This window comes from Manis javanica, chromosome 2 (assembly GCF_040802235.1).
Source record: "Manis javanica isolate MJ-LG chromosome 2, MJ_LKY, whole genome shotgun sequence".
In the NCBI taxonomy this organism is placed as follows: domain Eukaryota; kingdom Metazoa; phylum Chordata; class Mammalia; order Pholidota; family Manidae; genus Manis; species Manis javanica.
This window is the reverse complement of record NC_133157.1, coordinates 126,260,018-126,274,450: the sequence shown is the minus strand read 5'-3', so window position 1 is coordinate 126,274,450 and position 14,433 is coordinate 126,260,018. Positions and strand designations below refer to the sequence as shown.

The 14,433-nt window shown below is 33.2% G+C and overlaps 1 pseudogene; it reads right to left on the bottom strand.

Annotated features, from left to right (window-relative positions):
- Positions 1 to 12,889: 12,889 nt before the first annotated feature.
- LOC118968960 (U6 spliceosomal RNA) lies at positions 12,890 to 12,986 on the bottom strand (annotated as a pseudogene).
- Between the last annotated feature and the right edge of the window lie 1,447 nt (positions 12,987 to 14,433).

The window sequence follows — 14,433 nt, the reverse complement described above, 5'->3', positions numbered from 1 at the left end:
CCTACATGTTTGTTTCTTTTGCCTCTCAACTCTGCTTTCATCCTGGTATTGTTTTCTCTTATGCCTAATTATTTTAAAGTTAATACTGGGCATTGTATATTAAAAATTATAGAAAGTGGATTATATTATCTGCTCCTGGAAAGGATTTACTTTTACTTCATTTATGCAGGTAGACCACAGGCACTGTCAATCCCAAATCAATTTGATCTATTAGAGATTAAGATGATCCAAAGAGGGTCTTCAATCCTTCTAGGAGCTGTTCTATCTCCATTTCGCCCCCTATTCCTTCAGCATAGCCCTGCACAGGGCCCTCTGCAGTGGTGACGACACTCCTCCTCTGGACAAGTCATGACACACCAACTTTTATTCCCCCATTAATGCGACTGAGAGAAGCTCTGCTCAGCTACTCAGTCCCTTGGCAGTTTTATACCTATCAGCTTTTGCTTTGAAAGCAGTAAACACTTCGGAATAAATAGCAGCATTAGGAACTGGCTCACCAGAGGGATCTTGTTAGAATTAGCTCATTCACATCACTGTTTTACTCAGAGTCATCCAATGACTTCCCGTTTTACATAGAGTAAAAGCCAAATTACTATAATTGTCTACAAAGCCTTTCCCAAGTGCGCTCTTTATCAGCCCTCACTTGTCTGAATTCACCTACCAATTGCTAGCTGATTACACTGATTCCTCTTACCAGATACTCTCCCATAAAGACATTTGTATATCTTTTCTCACTTCCTTTCTCACATAGGCACAGATGGCTTCCTTAGTATTTTGAGTTTTATTCAATGTCTCCTACTCAATGAGCCTGATTCAGAGAAGAAGGGAACCAAATGACCAATAAACATGAATGCATGCTTAAATTTAATTTTCTGAAAATACAAATATATACATTTACACATGGATATATAGAGAGGTCGATAGAGAAGGAGAGATAAAACTTAATAATACTAAGATCTCTCAATACTGCAAGTGGTAATGGAAATTTGCTGACCACTTTAGCAACAACTTTGAGAATATCTAATAAAAATGAATGTGTGAATATATAATTTAGAAATCATATTATCTGGTCTTTAACCTGAAGAACAATTTGAGCATCTACCCAATGACAAATATGCCAGGATGTTCACAGCATTGTTTCTAATCAAGAAAAAGTATAGAAAAAAAATCATATCACTAGGAGAAGGAACAAAAACTATGGGATATTCTTACAATGTCATCAAGTAGTTAAAAATTAATGAATCATGTGTACCTTAATCAGCTAATTATTATTAATTTTTCCTCTCCAGAATATGATGTGGAATATAAAGCAAGTTATCAAAACATCCATGTAATATGGCCTCCTTTGTGTCAATTTTAAAAACAAACAAAAATACTATCTATAATGTATGCATATGTATGAATCAAAAGTGTAAGAACATAAAAAGGGCAAACTTCAGTATCATGGCTATATCTGGGAGGGAGGAAGTAGTAAGCATGAAAATGCTAACATTGTATCATTCACTATTTGATTTCTTACAGAAAAAAACAAACTGAGAAATAGGACATAAAGTTTCTATTTGTTAAATGTGGAGAATGTGTGCTAGAAGTACTATTTAACACTTTTCCATGTATTAAATATATTAAATTTTTTTTTAAAATTTTAGACCAAAGAGTATATATATTTCATTTTCTTTCATGTATGTACAAGATGAAATTATTTTAGTAGCTTATCAGGAACACAAAGTAAGAGAAGGATGTCCAACTTCAATATTTCACATGATGTATTTGCTAGTTATTGGTTGATATTCCAGATACCTGAGCTTTCCCAGCAGATTAAAACCAACCATCTTTGAATTAGCTAGCTAGGAACCGGTCAACTAGGCTAATATACTCAAGTTTGAAGGCATGTCATGTGATTAGAGGCCTACTGAAGTTAAAAGACTTATCTTGGGAGTCAGTCTATTTTTTTCTCAGCTGAGAAAGATCTCTAATGCATTAAAACATTAATTTGTCCTTTGGAATCAGTTTCCAGCTTAATAGGTTAACCTCTTTCTCATTAGGGATAAGCTGAAAGCAAGACATAATTAAAGATTATATTCAGAGAGATATTGATATCTGTGGCTTACTCATCCTCTTCACAATTTTACTGCAAAAAAAATGTTCTACTCATAAATGAAATATCCACAAAGAGTATTTTAAGGTGATATAGCATTTTGTGGAGTCAAAATGTGCTCCTTTGGAAGAAATCCCTCATTGTTGCCTAAATTATCTTACTAATTTTTCCTACATTTTAATACGAGACATCTTTCTCTGCTAAATGAGAATATTTCAAATATGGTTTTCAAGATGTGTCTAAGATATACTCCAAATAAAAGTAATATATTTTTATAATAGCATGAGGGGAGCTCTAGTGTCATCTAGTACATACATTAATATTTTTATTTGAGGGATCTAAGATCTAAAAAATTGAGAGTCTAAGATTTCATAAGATGCTATGATAAAATTTAGAGCTACAAAATCCTAACTCCCTTAGTTTAAACTCTTTGCTATGTAGTTGTTTTGAGTAATAAACCCAGGATTTTTTTAACCTCAGATATTTTTCTTTGTAACTTCACTGTTTCCAACAGTTCAAAAAATTTTAGACCTGTATTTCTTTGACAAATATCCATTTACCTTTAGAATGTGTCCAGATAAAGAAGACATACTATTTACTGTGAGAACATGAACAAAATCTAAGATCTTTTTAAAGTGTTTGCTTTACATTTTCATTTTTTCTCAAGAGAGCTATTTCATTATTTCAGTATCAAAAGATACATCCTAAGCACAGTATAAGTATGTATTTATGTGCACATAGGAAGTATACTTGCTGAAGGTTTTCAAAGTTAACATAGTGCTACTAGAGATTTTAAAAGGTATGGAATATTCTAGTAATAAAATGTTCTAATGTTCTCTTCATAGATACAGATCACACCTTTACTATTACCTTCTCTCTGCTGTTTCTGATACTTGTTGTCATGTGTGTATTAGGTTTGGAAATTCCCCCAACTTTTTTTAAGCTACTTTTCTTAAACAAATTAGTTTAGGCTTTCCTATTTGCCAGCAACCTGACCAAAGTGAATTACCTCTTTCTAGATGAGGCAGATGGACATCTTTATTCAGTGATCTGTAAAAAGCTTGAATTAATTCACCTGCCTCTGCTAATTATTTTGTGATAACCAAGACAGGTTATTGTTAGAGACACTTGTATCTTGTTTGCTTCTGCCATTCCTTGCAGAAGTTATTTAAACTTAACTATCTAACAAATAGGTATAGATTAAATTTAGTTTTTCTATGCAAAATCTTAATATGACTTTATTCCTAAGATGCTTAGCCCTTAATTTAACAAAAAACTTAAAAATGATATCCAGAGTTTCTAATGCTACTTTTTATTTCTTCACCATTACCATTATGAATTTGCCTTAGAATACACATTTCTACAGGATTCCATATGCACATGGATGGACGCAGATCATGCTAGGAGTACTCTCTGGATGGCAGTTGATTCAGTCAAAAGAAAGAGGTCAATAGTTACTCTAGTGTTTCCAATTCTAAAACTTGGGGCAGCAAATTCCTTCTAAGACTGAAATCACCTCCCTGTGGCCTGAGGAAAACAACCATAGTAAATTATGTCAGTGAAAACTTTTTTGACTCTCACTGTTAGAGGGGAGAAGAAAATGGTCTTATATGATTGCAACTATTAAAAAACAAACTCACAAATTCCTTATACCCAGAATCATGAAAGGTAGAGAGAAATGATACACTGCTTGATTAAATATTAAACATTCTAAAATCCATATGATGAGGACATTTGATGACCTGAGGAATTCATAAAATGGAACTAAAGTAGACACTGAATAGAAGGTAAATGGGAATCAGTGTTGGTGCAGGAGAAACACTGGGCAGCAGAAAACACCAGGGTTTTTTTTTGTTGGATGAATCTGACATGCAACATTGTACAAATTTAAGGTGTATTGTGTGTGCAGCTTTGGTGGATTTATATATAGTAATATGGTTGTCACTGTAATGATATTTTTCACATTACAAACTTATAATGCAACTGTATATTCAATATACTACACATTAGATCTCCATAACTTATTTAGTACCTGTTGCAAGTTCGTACCCTTTAATGCTATCAATCTTATCCCTTCATCCCCCACCCTCTGGTGACCATCATTTTACTGTTTTTGTTTTTGCAGGTTTGACTGTTTTCGTATTCGACTTATAAGTGGTATTACACAGTACTTGTCTTTCTTTTGACTTAACATGTGCTCAAGGGCCATTCATGTTGTCACAAATGACAGGACACCCTCCTTCCTCATGGCTGAATAATATTCCATTGTGTGTATATACCACATCTTTTTTTTTATCTTTTCATCTATTGATGGGCATTTGGGTAGAAAACACAAATGTAAATCTTAGTGTTGTTACTTACTATTCACTTACTAGTTCTCTGACTTGGCAGAGAATTCTCTCTCTTTCTGAGTATCAGTTTCACTCTCAGTATGAAGACAGTAGCTATTTTATGAAGGATTCAGATTTCTTGAGGTCCTGCAAGAGACCACTAAAATATCTCCCTCATGTTGACAGATTCTAGAGGAGGAAGCTCCTAGTTTATGGATAGTCACAAAAACTTATTCTTCCCTGTCATAAAACTTCTACATTGCACACATTTATACATACAAATGTATAAATTTTAAACCTGGACTTTTTATTATCCATATTTCTTTGTATTGACAAGTAGCCTCTGAGACCTGAGCCAATGCTACCCCCTGCCTTGGGTGAAAGGTAGCCTAACGCATAAAGGCAAATTTAACTTCTCAATAAATTAAAAGATGTGTTACAGGAATAGGACTGAAATCCAAAATGCTTTTCATTTGCAAACACCAAGCTTTTGATTATTTGCTTGAGTGCCAAGAGTACAAGTTGGCATCTTGGGGGCAAGGTTCACTACCGAAATCACCAAGCATGGATGATGGTAGCTGACCTCCCAGTGCTGCCAGAGCTTGCCCTGAGAAAGCCTACGTAGGGAACATCAGCTGAGCAGCAGATTGAGGTGCTAAGGGTGCCCTAAAGCCAATCTTGGGGAATTTTGTTCATCCCAGTGGGATGAGGTGGGATGAGGAGGACACAGCCTGTGGCAAGACTGGTCACTCCCCAGGGAAGGTCAACTATCCCTCCGCTGAAGCCAGGGTCAAATCCTATTCTCAACCTTGCGTGTTACAGCCATATGTTCAGATGGTGCATTGCAAGTATACATTCCTATTATTACCTTATTTTCTATACGTCAGCTGTAAAGGATGAGAGCACCTGTGCTCAAGGGGGCTGCTTAACAGTTGTCAGAATGAGAGTTTACATCAAAACACATAAAAATGAGTTACTACTAACCCTTCCCTATTTTTGGAGTGGGGAAAGTGACATATATGCTTATAGGGATGTGTGAAAAAAGCTACATACTCATTTTGCAGAAAGTCAGGGTGCATACTGCTATTTACAGATGTTACTGCTTATTTCCAATGTCTGATATTTCAAGATATGTTAAGTCACTGAGTGCAGCTGACACATTCAAAGAAGGACATTTTCTCTGTGAAGTTTTATCATTTCTCAGGAGACCAACACCTCAATATATACTCAGAAGTGGAGACTGAGAAAAGGTGCTGCTGTGGAGGTCCTAGCAGGGGGACTTTATGACCATGTAAACACCAGGGGATCATGTCATTGGGATCACTTGTCGCCATGGCCAACTCTGTCACTCTAATCTCATCAAGTGAAATCTGTGTTAAATGAACCCAAAGCATGATAGCCAATGATAAAGATGTGTATGTTTGCCTTGATTGTGGTACATTTTATGTTAATTTTTCTAACTACTCATCTATGTCTCATTTCAACTCCACCCATTTAAATATCACCCCTTGATTCTTCTGAATGCCTCCACCATGCTCTGGACAAAATTTGGAACTAATTTGGTGCATCTGAAAGATTAACTAGGAACCAAAGAAGACATATTTCCCCTTTTAACAAATAAGTTACAACTACATATATATTATCTTTGTGTGTATAGATGTATCTTGTTACTAGAATACCAAAGAAATAGTTCAAACCTTAACTGTTGATATATTCTTCCTAACTGGAATATAATCGAGGGCTATATGTTCGACTAAGTTTGTGTCCGTCTATCCACATGAAGAAGAAAACAGAAGTAAATTAATAATCTGAAAACTTAAGGCAATACATCTTTGCTTAAAATGTCCATCCAATATTTTACCAGAAGTAGTAAAAGAGACTATGAAAGGTGTAATAGATACTGAATTCCTCACCCGCATAACTCTGTGTCTTGTTATAGGACATTACATAGCTGTTAGGATTAAGAAATTCCTAACTCTCCCATAATAACGTAAAAATTCTTATGGCTTAAAAATGAGGGATGATTTGGAATTTTTAGCTACATTATCACTTTACTGACAAATTTAAGATATTATAGACAAATACATTTTTTCTAAGACCAGACTCTCGAATAGGATGCCAGAATATGTCTCTTAAGGGAACATGGGCAGCAGAAATAACTACAGAGTCAGCTTCTGAGCTGCGCAAGGCAAGGAACTTTTTCTAAGAGATGCTTTGTAGTACTGCTTGAAACTTTTTTTTTTACATAGAGCTACAGGTTTTAAAGATTTCTTTGAAACAACTGAAGGGTGAACTTTAATTCGTGTTTTTTAAACAAAGGGTATATGAGACTTACAGCGGTCTTAGAAAAGAAGAGTATCAGCAAGAATTGCACATCACGCTCGTAGGGCAACTGACTTTCAAATTTCTCTACAGGTACTATTTCCCATGAATAGGAACAAAGAGCAAAAACAGTTAAAAAAGCATATTCAAATGTGTGCATAAAAGGCATGGTAAATGAATACTGTTTAGTTTGCTGACATAATTACTTGAATGTAATTTTTATGAGTCGTAGAAATCTTGGCATTTTCACTGAACCAGATAATTAGACTCTGAATAGAACAGGGTCAGAATAATTAATACATCAAAACTAGATGAACTTTTTCTAATTATTTTTATTTAATCTCTATTATAATTATTGTTATACTCTGCTGAGCATGATTGCCTCATGTTCATAGATTTGAATACAGTCTTATAGTTGCATCCTGGGACTTTGTGGAATATTAACAAACCGTGGCATGGAGAAATTAGAATGGTGTAGTTTCATGATGGAATTCTAAATTGGAATTTTATATTTTTTTCTATATAGTTGCACAAAATTTGTTCCATAATAAAAAATATGAATTTTAAAACAAAAGTCTACCTTTCTTTCGAGTTATACTTCTCCAAAGTTCGAGAAAAATTATTTTTGTTTTTTTTAAGGCATATCATCAGCTATTCAATTTATGTGAAATTTTCTGAAGGAGGATTGCATTATATTTTTCATTATTTGAGAGTTTTCAGTTTCACAGTAAATCTTAATCATTAAAGCAAATCTTTCAACAGGAAGTGAAGAGCATTAGCAACTGTTATTAAAGACTTTGAAATTCATGTTAGAAAGAAATGGTGTAACTTTCTGATGATAGAACCTTCATGTGCCAGACCTTAGAGATACCCATAAAAATACCGAAAGACAAGGATAACTGCAGACAAAAACAAGAATACTGATAAAATACTTTAAAACCTAAATATTACATACTCCATTAATAAATTATTAGAGGCTAATCTATGTCTGAGTATCTGCAATAAGAATGCTATAATACAGAGAGGAAAATTTTATCCAACAACATAGAATCCAATAAAGACTGTAACCCAAGATGCCCATGAGAAAGTTTGAGATTAACTCATAAATCTCATTTCCAAGATGGTCAGGACTACCCTCTCTTCACCTTGTCATTATCTACCTCCACCCTGTGGAAGTCCATAGCTTCCCCTTGTACAGGACTAACCATTGATGGACTTCAGGACCATTGCATCCTTACACATAAAGGAGGAAACTGGAAGTAGATTACTGCAAAAACCTGAAAATAATCCATTCTGAGAATTTACAGAATGTCTTAAATGATCTAGGAACTAATTCATCTCCTAATATTCAGAACGAAGGAAAAGAGATATGGTATAATATGCTGCCTAACTTTTGTAAGCTGTATTTTCCTTGATCCTGGAATTTGGCTGGGATGATACTTATCACTGGAGAGAGCAGATGATTTGAGATTATGATTATGAGATTCTGGAAACACTAAGATAGAAAGTGATATCCAAAAAAGAGAATAATGTCCTTTGCAAGTATCAAGTTTACATTTTACCTCATGCAAGAAAAAAACAACAACATTAATCTTGGGCCAATAAATGCATTTTCCACCTAAGAAATATGTGTCAGAAATATGTCAAATAAATACAAAATGGGAAAAAAAATCAGAGAATAGGGGGAATGTTGAACTGTAAATGTTGGCAGAAATATAAAAAGAATATGGGAAAAAAGATGTCGCAATGGTAAAATTAAAGTTGGCTTCAGCTGGGTAAACAACATAATTGACTGTAGGAAATGAAGTCACTAATGATGATAGCTTTCTAAAAATGAAAAAAACAGATGCTAAAGAGGAAAGAAAACAAAAATAATATATGTAAATAACTGGCATCCATTGGGAATGAATTAAAATAAATGAAGCTAAACAATCATTCATTAAAAGAAAGCACTTGCTATGAGTTTAGCAAAAATAAACAAAACAAACAAGAGACATTTACCTATGTAAGTCAAAAGAGTTCACTAACTACCCACTGCAGACACACACACACACACACAAATGAAGTGACTTAATAAACTCAGCAAAGGTTTTGAATTTCAAGTTTAAAGAAGGAATTCCACAAGTCTTTGGGCAAAAAGTAAAATCAGTCAAGTGTCAGATTCTGTTTAGCCGAATGCCAGAATACAATGTAACAATAAGAAAGTTTGGAAAGAAAAATATTGTGATCCAAGAATATTTGGACCAAGCATAAAATAGTTAATGTGCTGAGATAACACAGTGACTTCCATACTTAGATCTGGAAGATTCAAAACATAAACTACTCATGGACACATTTCCCCAAATTTTTACTTAAAGATGCACATCAGCAGGGTAAAGATGAATGACATTAAATAATTAAAGAATGAAATATTTTACTGAGATTACTGTGCTATTCATTGATATTAGTTTAAAGTATATTTGCCTAACAACAACAAAGATATGCTCTCTTTGAAAAAAATGATAAGTCTGTATAAATATTAATAACATAAGTAACAATGTAATAATACCAGGGTCATTATAAGTAACAATAATTCTTATTCCAGTAGATATAAACTTTCCTGTATGGTCGTGAATATATTATGAACTTTATATGAGCAGATATAATATTCATCAAACAATTGTGGGATAATTGGCTTCTTGGAAAGTAATTCTTAATTTGGATCTTTATCTTACACTGAAAATTAATATGAATTAAGGTAAAATAAGGATTAAAAATTATGAAACAAAGATGTTTATAAGAATGAAAATATAAATAATAATATTCCTGTTTCTGGGATAGTCAGAGAGCTTTTAAGCATAAATACAGCAAAATTCACAAAGTGCAAAATGAAATATTGAAATGTTCCTCAGGAAGAAATCTATAAAAGTTTCTTTTACCGAAATCAATATTCAAATATGTGGCATAGTTTTTATTAAAAAGACAATGATAGGGGATGAATATTTTACCCAGTGGCCCTGTTATCATCTCTACCTAAACATTCAGTGAGCACAGTGTGTCAATAGCATTACAGAAAAAAAAAGACACAAGCAAATCAAAACATATTAAATAACATATAACTTCTATTCATTATCAGCTTCATATATCCCAGGACCATATTAGGAGATTTACTTTAAAAATCTGATTTGGCATTTTCAAGAAACCTAGATGGATAGGTAAGTGCTATCTCCATTTTTACTGATGAATAAACAGGAAGTGTGACAACATAATTCATAGGAATTTAAGCAGGATTTGAACTCAGGTCTAATTATAAATACTGAGCACTTAATCCATTGTATATTGCTTTGTAGGTACAGTATATGCAATGTAAGAAAGTGTTTTTCTGTGTTCTTATCTACGTCCCCTTAGATTAACATGGTGCCTGAGATATAGTAATCACTGATTAAGTAATTGTTTTGTGTTTAATGTTTATATATAATATATATAATTATATAATATATATTATTACACATTGTAATATATAGTATTAAATATAGATATATATTATATATATAGAGAGAAAAACTAAGAAATATAATACTGAAAACAAATGGATATCTTACCCCAAGAAAGTTCTCAGGGTCTTGTTGCTAGGGGATGGAAATGTGGAGGAGAGCCTGTAATGTAAGGTCAATTTTCTAAAGAGCAGGGCAATGTCCACAAATAAAATGCTATCTCGATGGAAGAGAGACCATGGCCAAAACTAGATAAGTGGGCCCTCATACTAATTCTGCTTTCAACGTGGTTTAGCTTTTGAAAAATCCAATACCACTTTCTTGGATGCTTTTCAATTACATACATGGCTCAAATCAAGTATCCTTGGTCACCTAAGATACAATGACATTATTAAAATCTCTGCTTAATTAAGAATACAATTAGTTCTGGATTAATCTGTTTTAACAGTAAAATTGATGTTAGACAAGAGGCTTGGTGGGAAAAATGAGGAGACATTCATTTAAAATTAAGGTAATTCAAAAGAATTGCTGGCTGCCCTAGGTGACGTCAATACAAAGGAAACACTGATACAATCCTGAACTTGTTCTAAATGATAGGCTCCACACTAATAAACTAATTCCCTTATTGTCATAATGCTTCTGCAATGTATTTAATCCTTGCAGATAAAAATTTAGAATGTGACCATATAGGCAACTTAAATATTGTCTTAAAGTAAATAATAAAAGGTGATAAATAATTGGAGGAAAATGTCACCCAAAGAGAACACATTCAACCAGCTCTGAACTTTTAATACCTTAAGCTTTTTATTAAAATAGATTTCAATCTCACTCTATAAACTTCTCTTTGTTTCTTCTTTTTCTATTCCTTATTACTATCCTTTTATTGAAAGAATCTTGTTTGTATATTAAAATACAGAATCTCAAATTGTCCACCTAAAAGACATTAAATGGGGTCTTTTCTACCAAGAGTCTAGAAATTCATCTGAGAGTTCCTAAGTACCTGGAATTCTTCTTTTTGTTTGTTATTATTTTGTTGGCGTGTTATTCTTATTTAATGACTTTATTCACAAGAATCCAGAATGCAAAAATAAAAAATAAAAAATTAGGTGTACAGCATGATATTTCTCCCAGTCACATAACACCCGGGTTTGCAGCTGCTCTTCTGTTGCCCGTCTTCTGGCAGCTCATTCCATCGTCTCAGATGCATGATGTGCTTCCTGGCATTTTAGTGTTTTATCAGCAAGTATTAGCTTACAAGTGATAGAAGAAAATGGAGTCAAGAACCTGGGCTTTCCATTTGGCAGCTCTTTCCTGTCGGTGCTCATGTCTGAATTGTTGACTATTCTTAAAATCATGACAGGATTTCTGTGAACCTTTTAATGACCTTACTTAAAAATTTTTATTTATGTAGTTTGGAGACCTCAGGAGAAAGTGGACTTTCAGAAAGACTGGTTCAGCACAGAGAATGAGGAAATAGCTGAGGACAAATATTAACCAAGTGCAATAAGCATTAAGAGGACAGAGTAAGAACAGAGGCAAATTACAGAATCTGTACATTTAACAGGATTGAGAATTTCCTGCTGGCATGCCTAGGGAACCATGAAGAGTGGGAAAGGAGAAAATAGGCTGAACAATATACATGACTACATGAATGTTATTTGTTAGATACTGCAAGAATTTACCTTACTTTCATCTCTTACTCTTAACCTGAATTTAAACACTTACTTTTATGTGTTAAATAGTTAAATAGACAAGACACCCTGTGATATTTGAAAAATAATGCAACTTTCTACTTCTCTGTTCTTAAAGAACTTTTCTATAATATTATCTAGAACGACTACCTTATCTTGCTGACAACCAGTGGCAGCGTTAAACAACCCAAACTCAGGATAAGATTTGGAGACATGCAACCTGCATTCATTGTGGGGTTTTTTGGTAAACAAAATATATTTGTATTTTACAAAATACTTGGTCCCTAAAACTGCAATTCAAACATTTGCCATAATTTCATAGTGATTTGGAGATACTGCAAAATGATAATTTTGATTTCAATAGCTTAGGAACCTCTCTAACACCAATTAAATAACAGATTAAAGTGTCTCATGATGCATGCATACCAGATAGCTTTCAATGAATGTTAGTCTTTTTATTTTCCTTTTTCTCCTCTTCAGTATAAAGTAGAAAAAAATAAAATATTCATTTATTTAAAGTTAGCGGTTTGAAACTATTTCATAGAATTATAAAACTTTAAGTGAACAATGACTTCAATACCTTTATTGAGTTCTTATAATAAAAATAATGAATTTAAGTGTAGATGAGATGCAGAAGTCAAAGAATGCTATTATATGACTAAAACCTATTTTTTTCCAATAAAAAATTATGGTTAACCTTTCATTTAACAAAAAAAAATCTCCCCTTGTCTCCCCTTCTGCCACCTAAGATTACCTATCTATAAATTTGTAGCATTTGTTTCTGGGAGTCAAAGTTAAATTTAATGATTTCATTACTGTTCTGTACTAAACTGCATATATTCACAATGTATGGATTTGGTGAAAAAGTATTTACTATTTACAGATGGGACTGGTTTTGAGAGGTGTCTTTATTTTTCTCTATAAAAACTTTTGTAGGCTAGTGAGAGAATCAGCCTTTTTAAAAATTGCGTCATGTTTAAAAATATGAGACACCATGAATGCGTGTGTCATCCTTGCTCAGGGACCGCACTTCTCTGTATCATTCCAATTTTAGTGTATGTGCTGCTGAGGTCACTGCTGCATTTATTTTTAAGGCCTTTAAGGACATACAGAATTCTTTCTGTACTATCTTTTGTTTGGGAGAGGTGGAGGTGTGTGTGGACAAGTCAAAAACTCCCCACTTAGTTGTATTTTTGGAATTGTACTCCTTAAATGACTTGTATTAAAAGCAATTGACATCCATCAATGTGCATTCATTAGCATACACACAGGGCACAGGAAAATGCCTTCCCATGCAAAATTTAAATGTTTTATACAGCATGACTTCCCAATTTCCAACATCAGGCTATAAAACGATATGGTCCTGCTCTTAGACAGCCCCAGACCTCACATGTCCCCTTTTATTATGTGTGCATGCATGTGTATACATGCAAATTCAAATTATCCTTCACTCTCTTTGTCTTTTACAGCCTTACCAAGTATTAAAAAATTAGGAAGAAATTCTTGTCTATGATGTTTCTAAAACACTGATATTTGTTTCCATTGAAATCTGGAAATACTCTTTGTATCCAAGGAATTTTAAAGTTACATCTCAAATGTAAGGTAAATAGATAACTAGTATATAATTTGTCTTGATTTCATTTTCCATTCCCTAGTTCTTAAAATTCTTACCCAAAAGCCTATGGCTAATTTTCTCCTAAATAATTGAAGTTGAATCACAAGACTTAGAATAAAATACACAAAAAGTGGAACACTAGGACATTATTCAAGTTATATCCAAAGAGAGGATTCCCAAAGGGGAATTACATTAGCTTGAATTATTTGTTTATATATATATATATATATATACACACACATGTATATATATATTTATAATTATACATATTTACAATATAGAAAATGTATCTTCATAAAGTTTAATCAGTACAACTTCAAGTGGAAAATTTAAACACCTTTCAGATACTTCAACTCTATTCATTTGGATCTGGCAACATCATGAAGGAGAAGCAAGTCTCAAAAATCAGTGATTTTACACAGTCTGGTTGTCTGAGAGCACAAAGCAAATTTGTTCAGATCATTTTTTTACATGCTGCTGGATTATGTCATACTTTTAAGTGAGAAGTTAACAGAACTGTGAAAAGACAGAACCCTGTCCTTTTCCTGGTTCTTAAGAATTTCTTTCTCCAAATGTTCTTGACTTATTTGATTGCCTCATATCTATGGACATGTCTAGTCCATGTATCGGGGCTGCTTGTAGGAAGCAAACACAAAATAAACATAAAGAAACCATCTTTAGCTTTTGTTTTTTTTTTTGCAAATCCACAAATATATCCTTATACTATATATACAAACTCTCTTTCTCCATTTAGCAACAAAATTCATGCAAAATTAGTGGTACAGTGCCTTATTTGAATAGAGATTAATGTCCCTATTTTCTTACTTAGCATTTCTGCGCTGGCAAGGAATATAAAAGTGAAACTTAGTTGGAAATTTGATTTTTGAAATATTCTTATTTTTCTTAT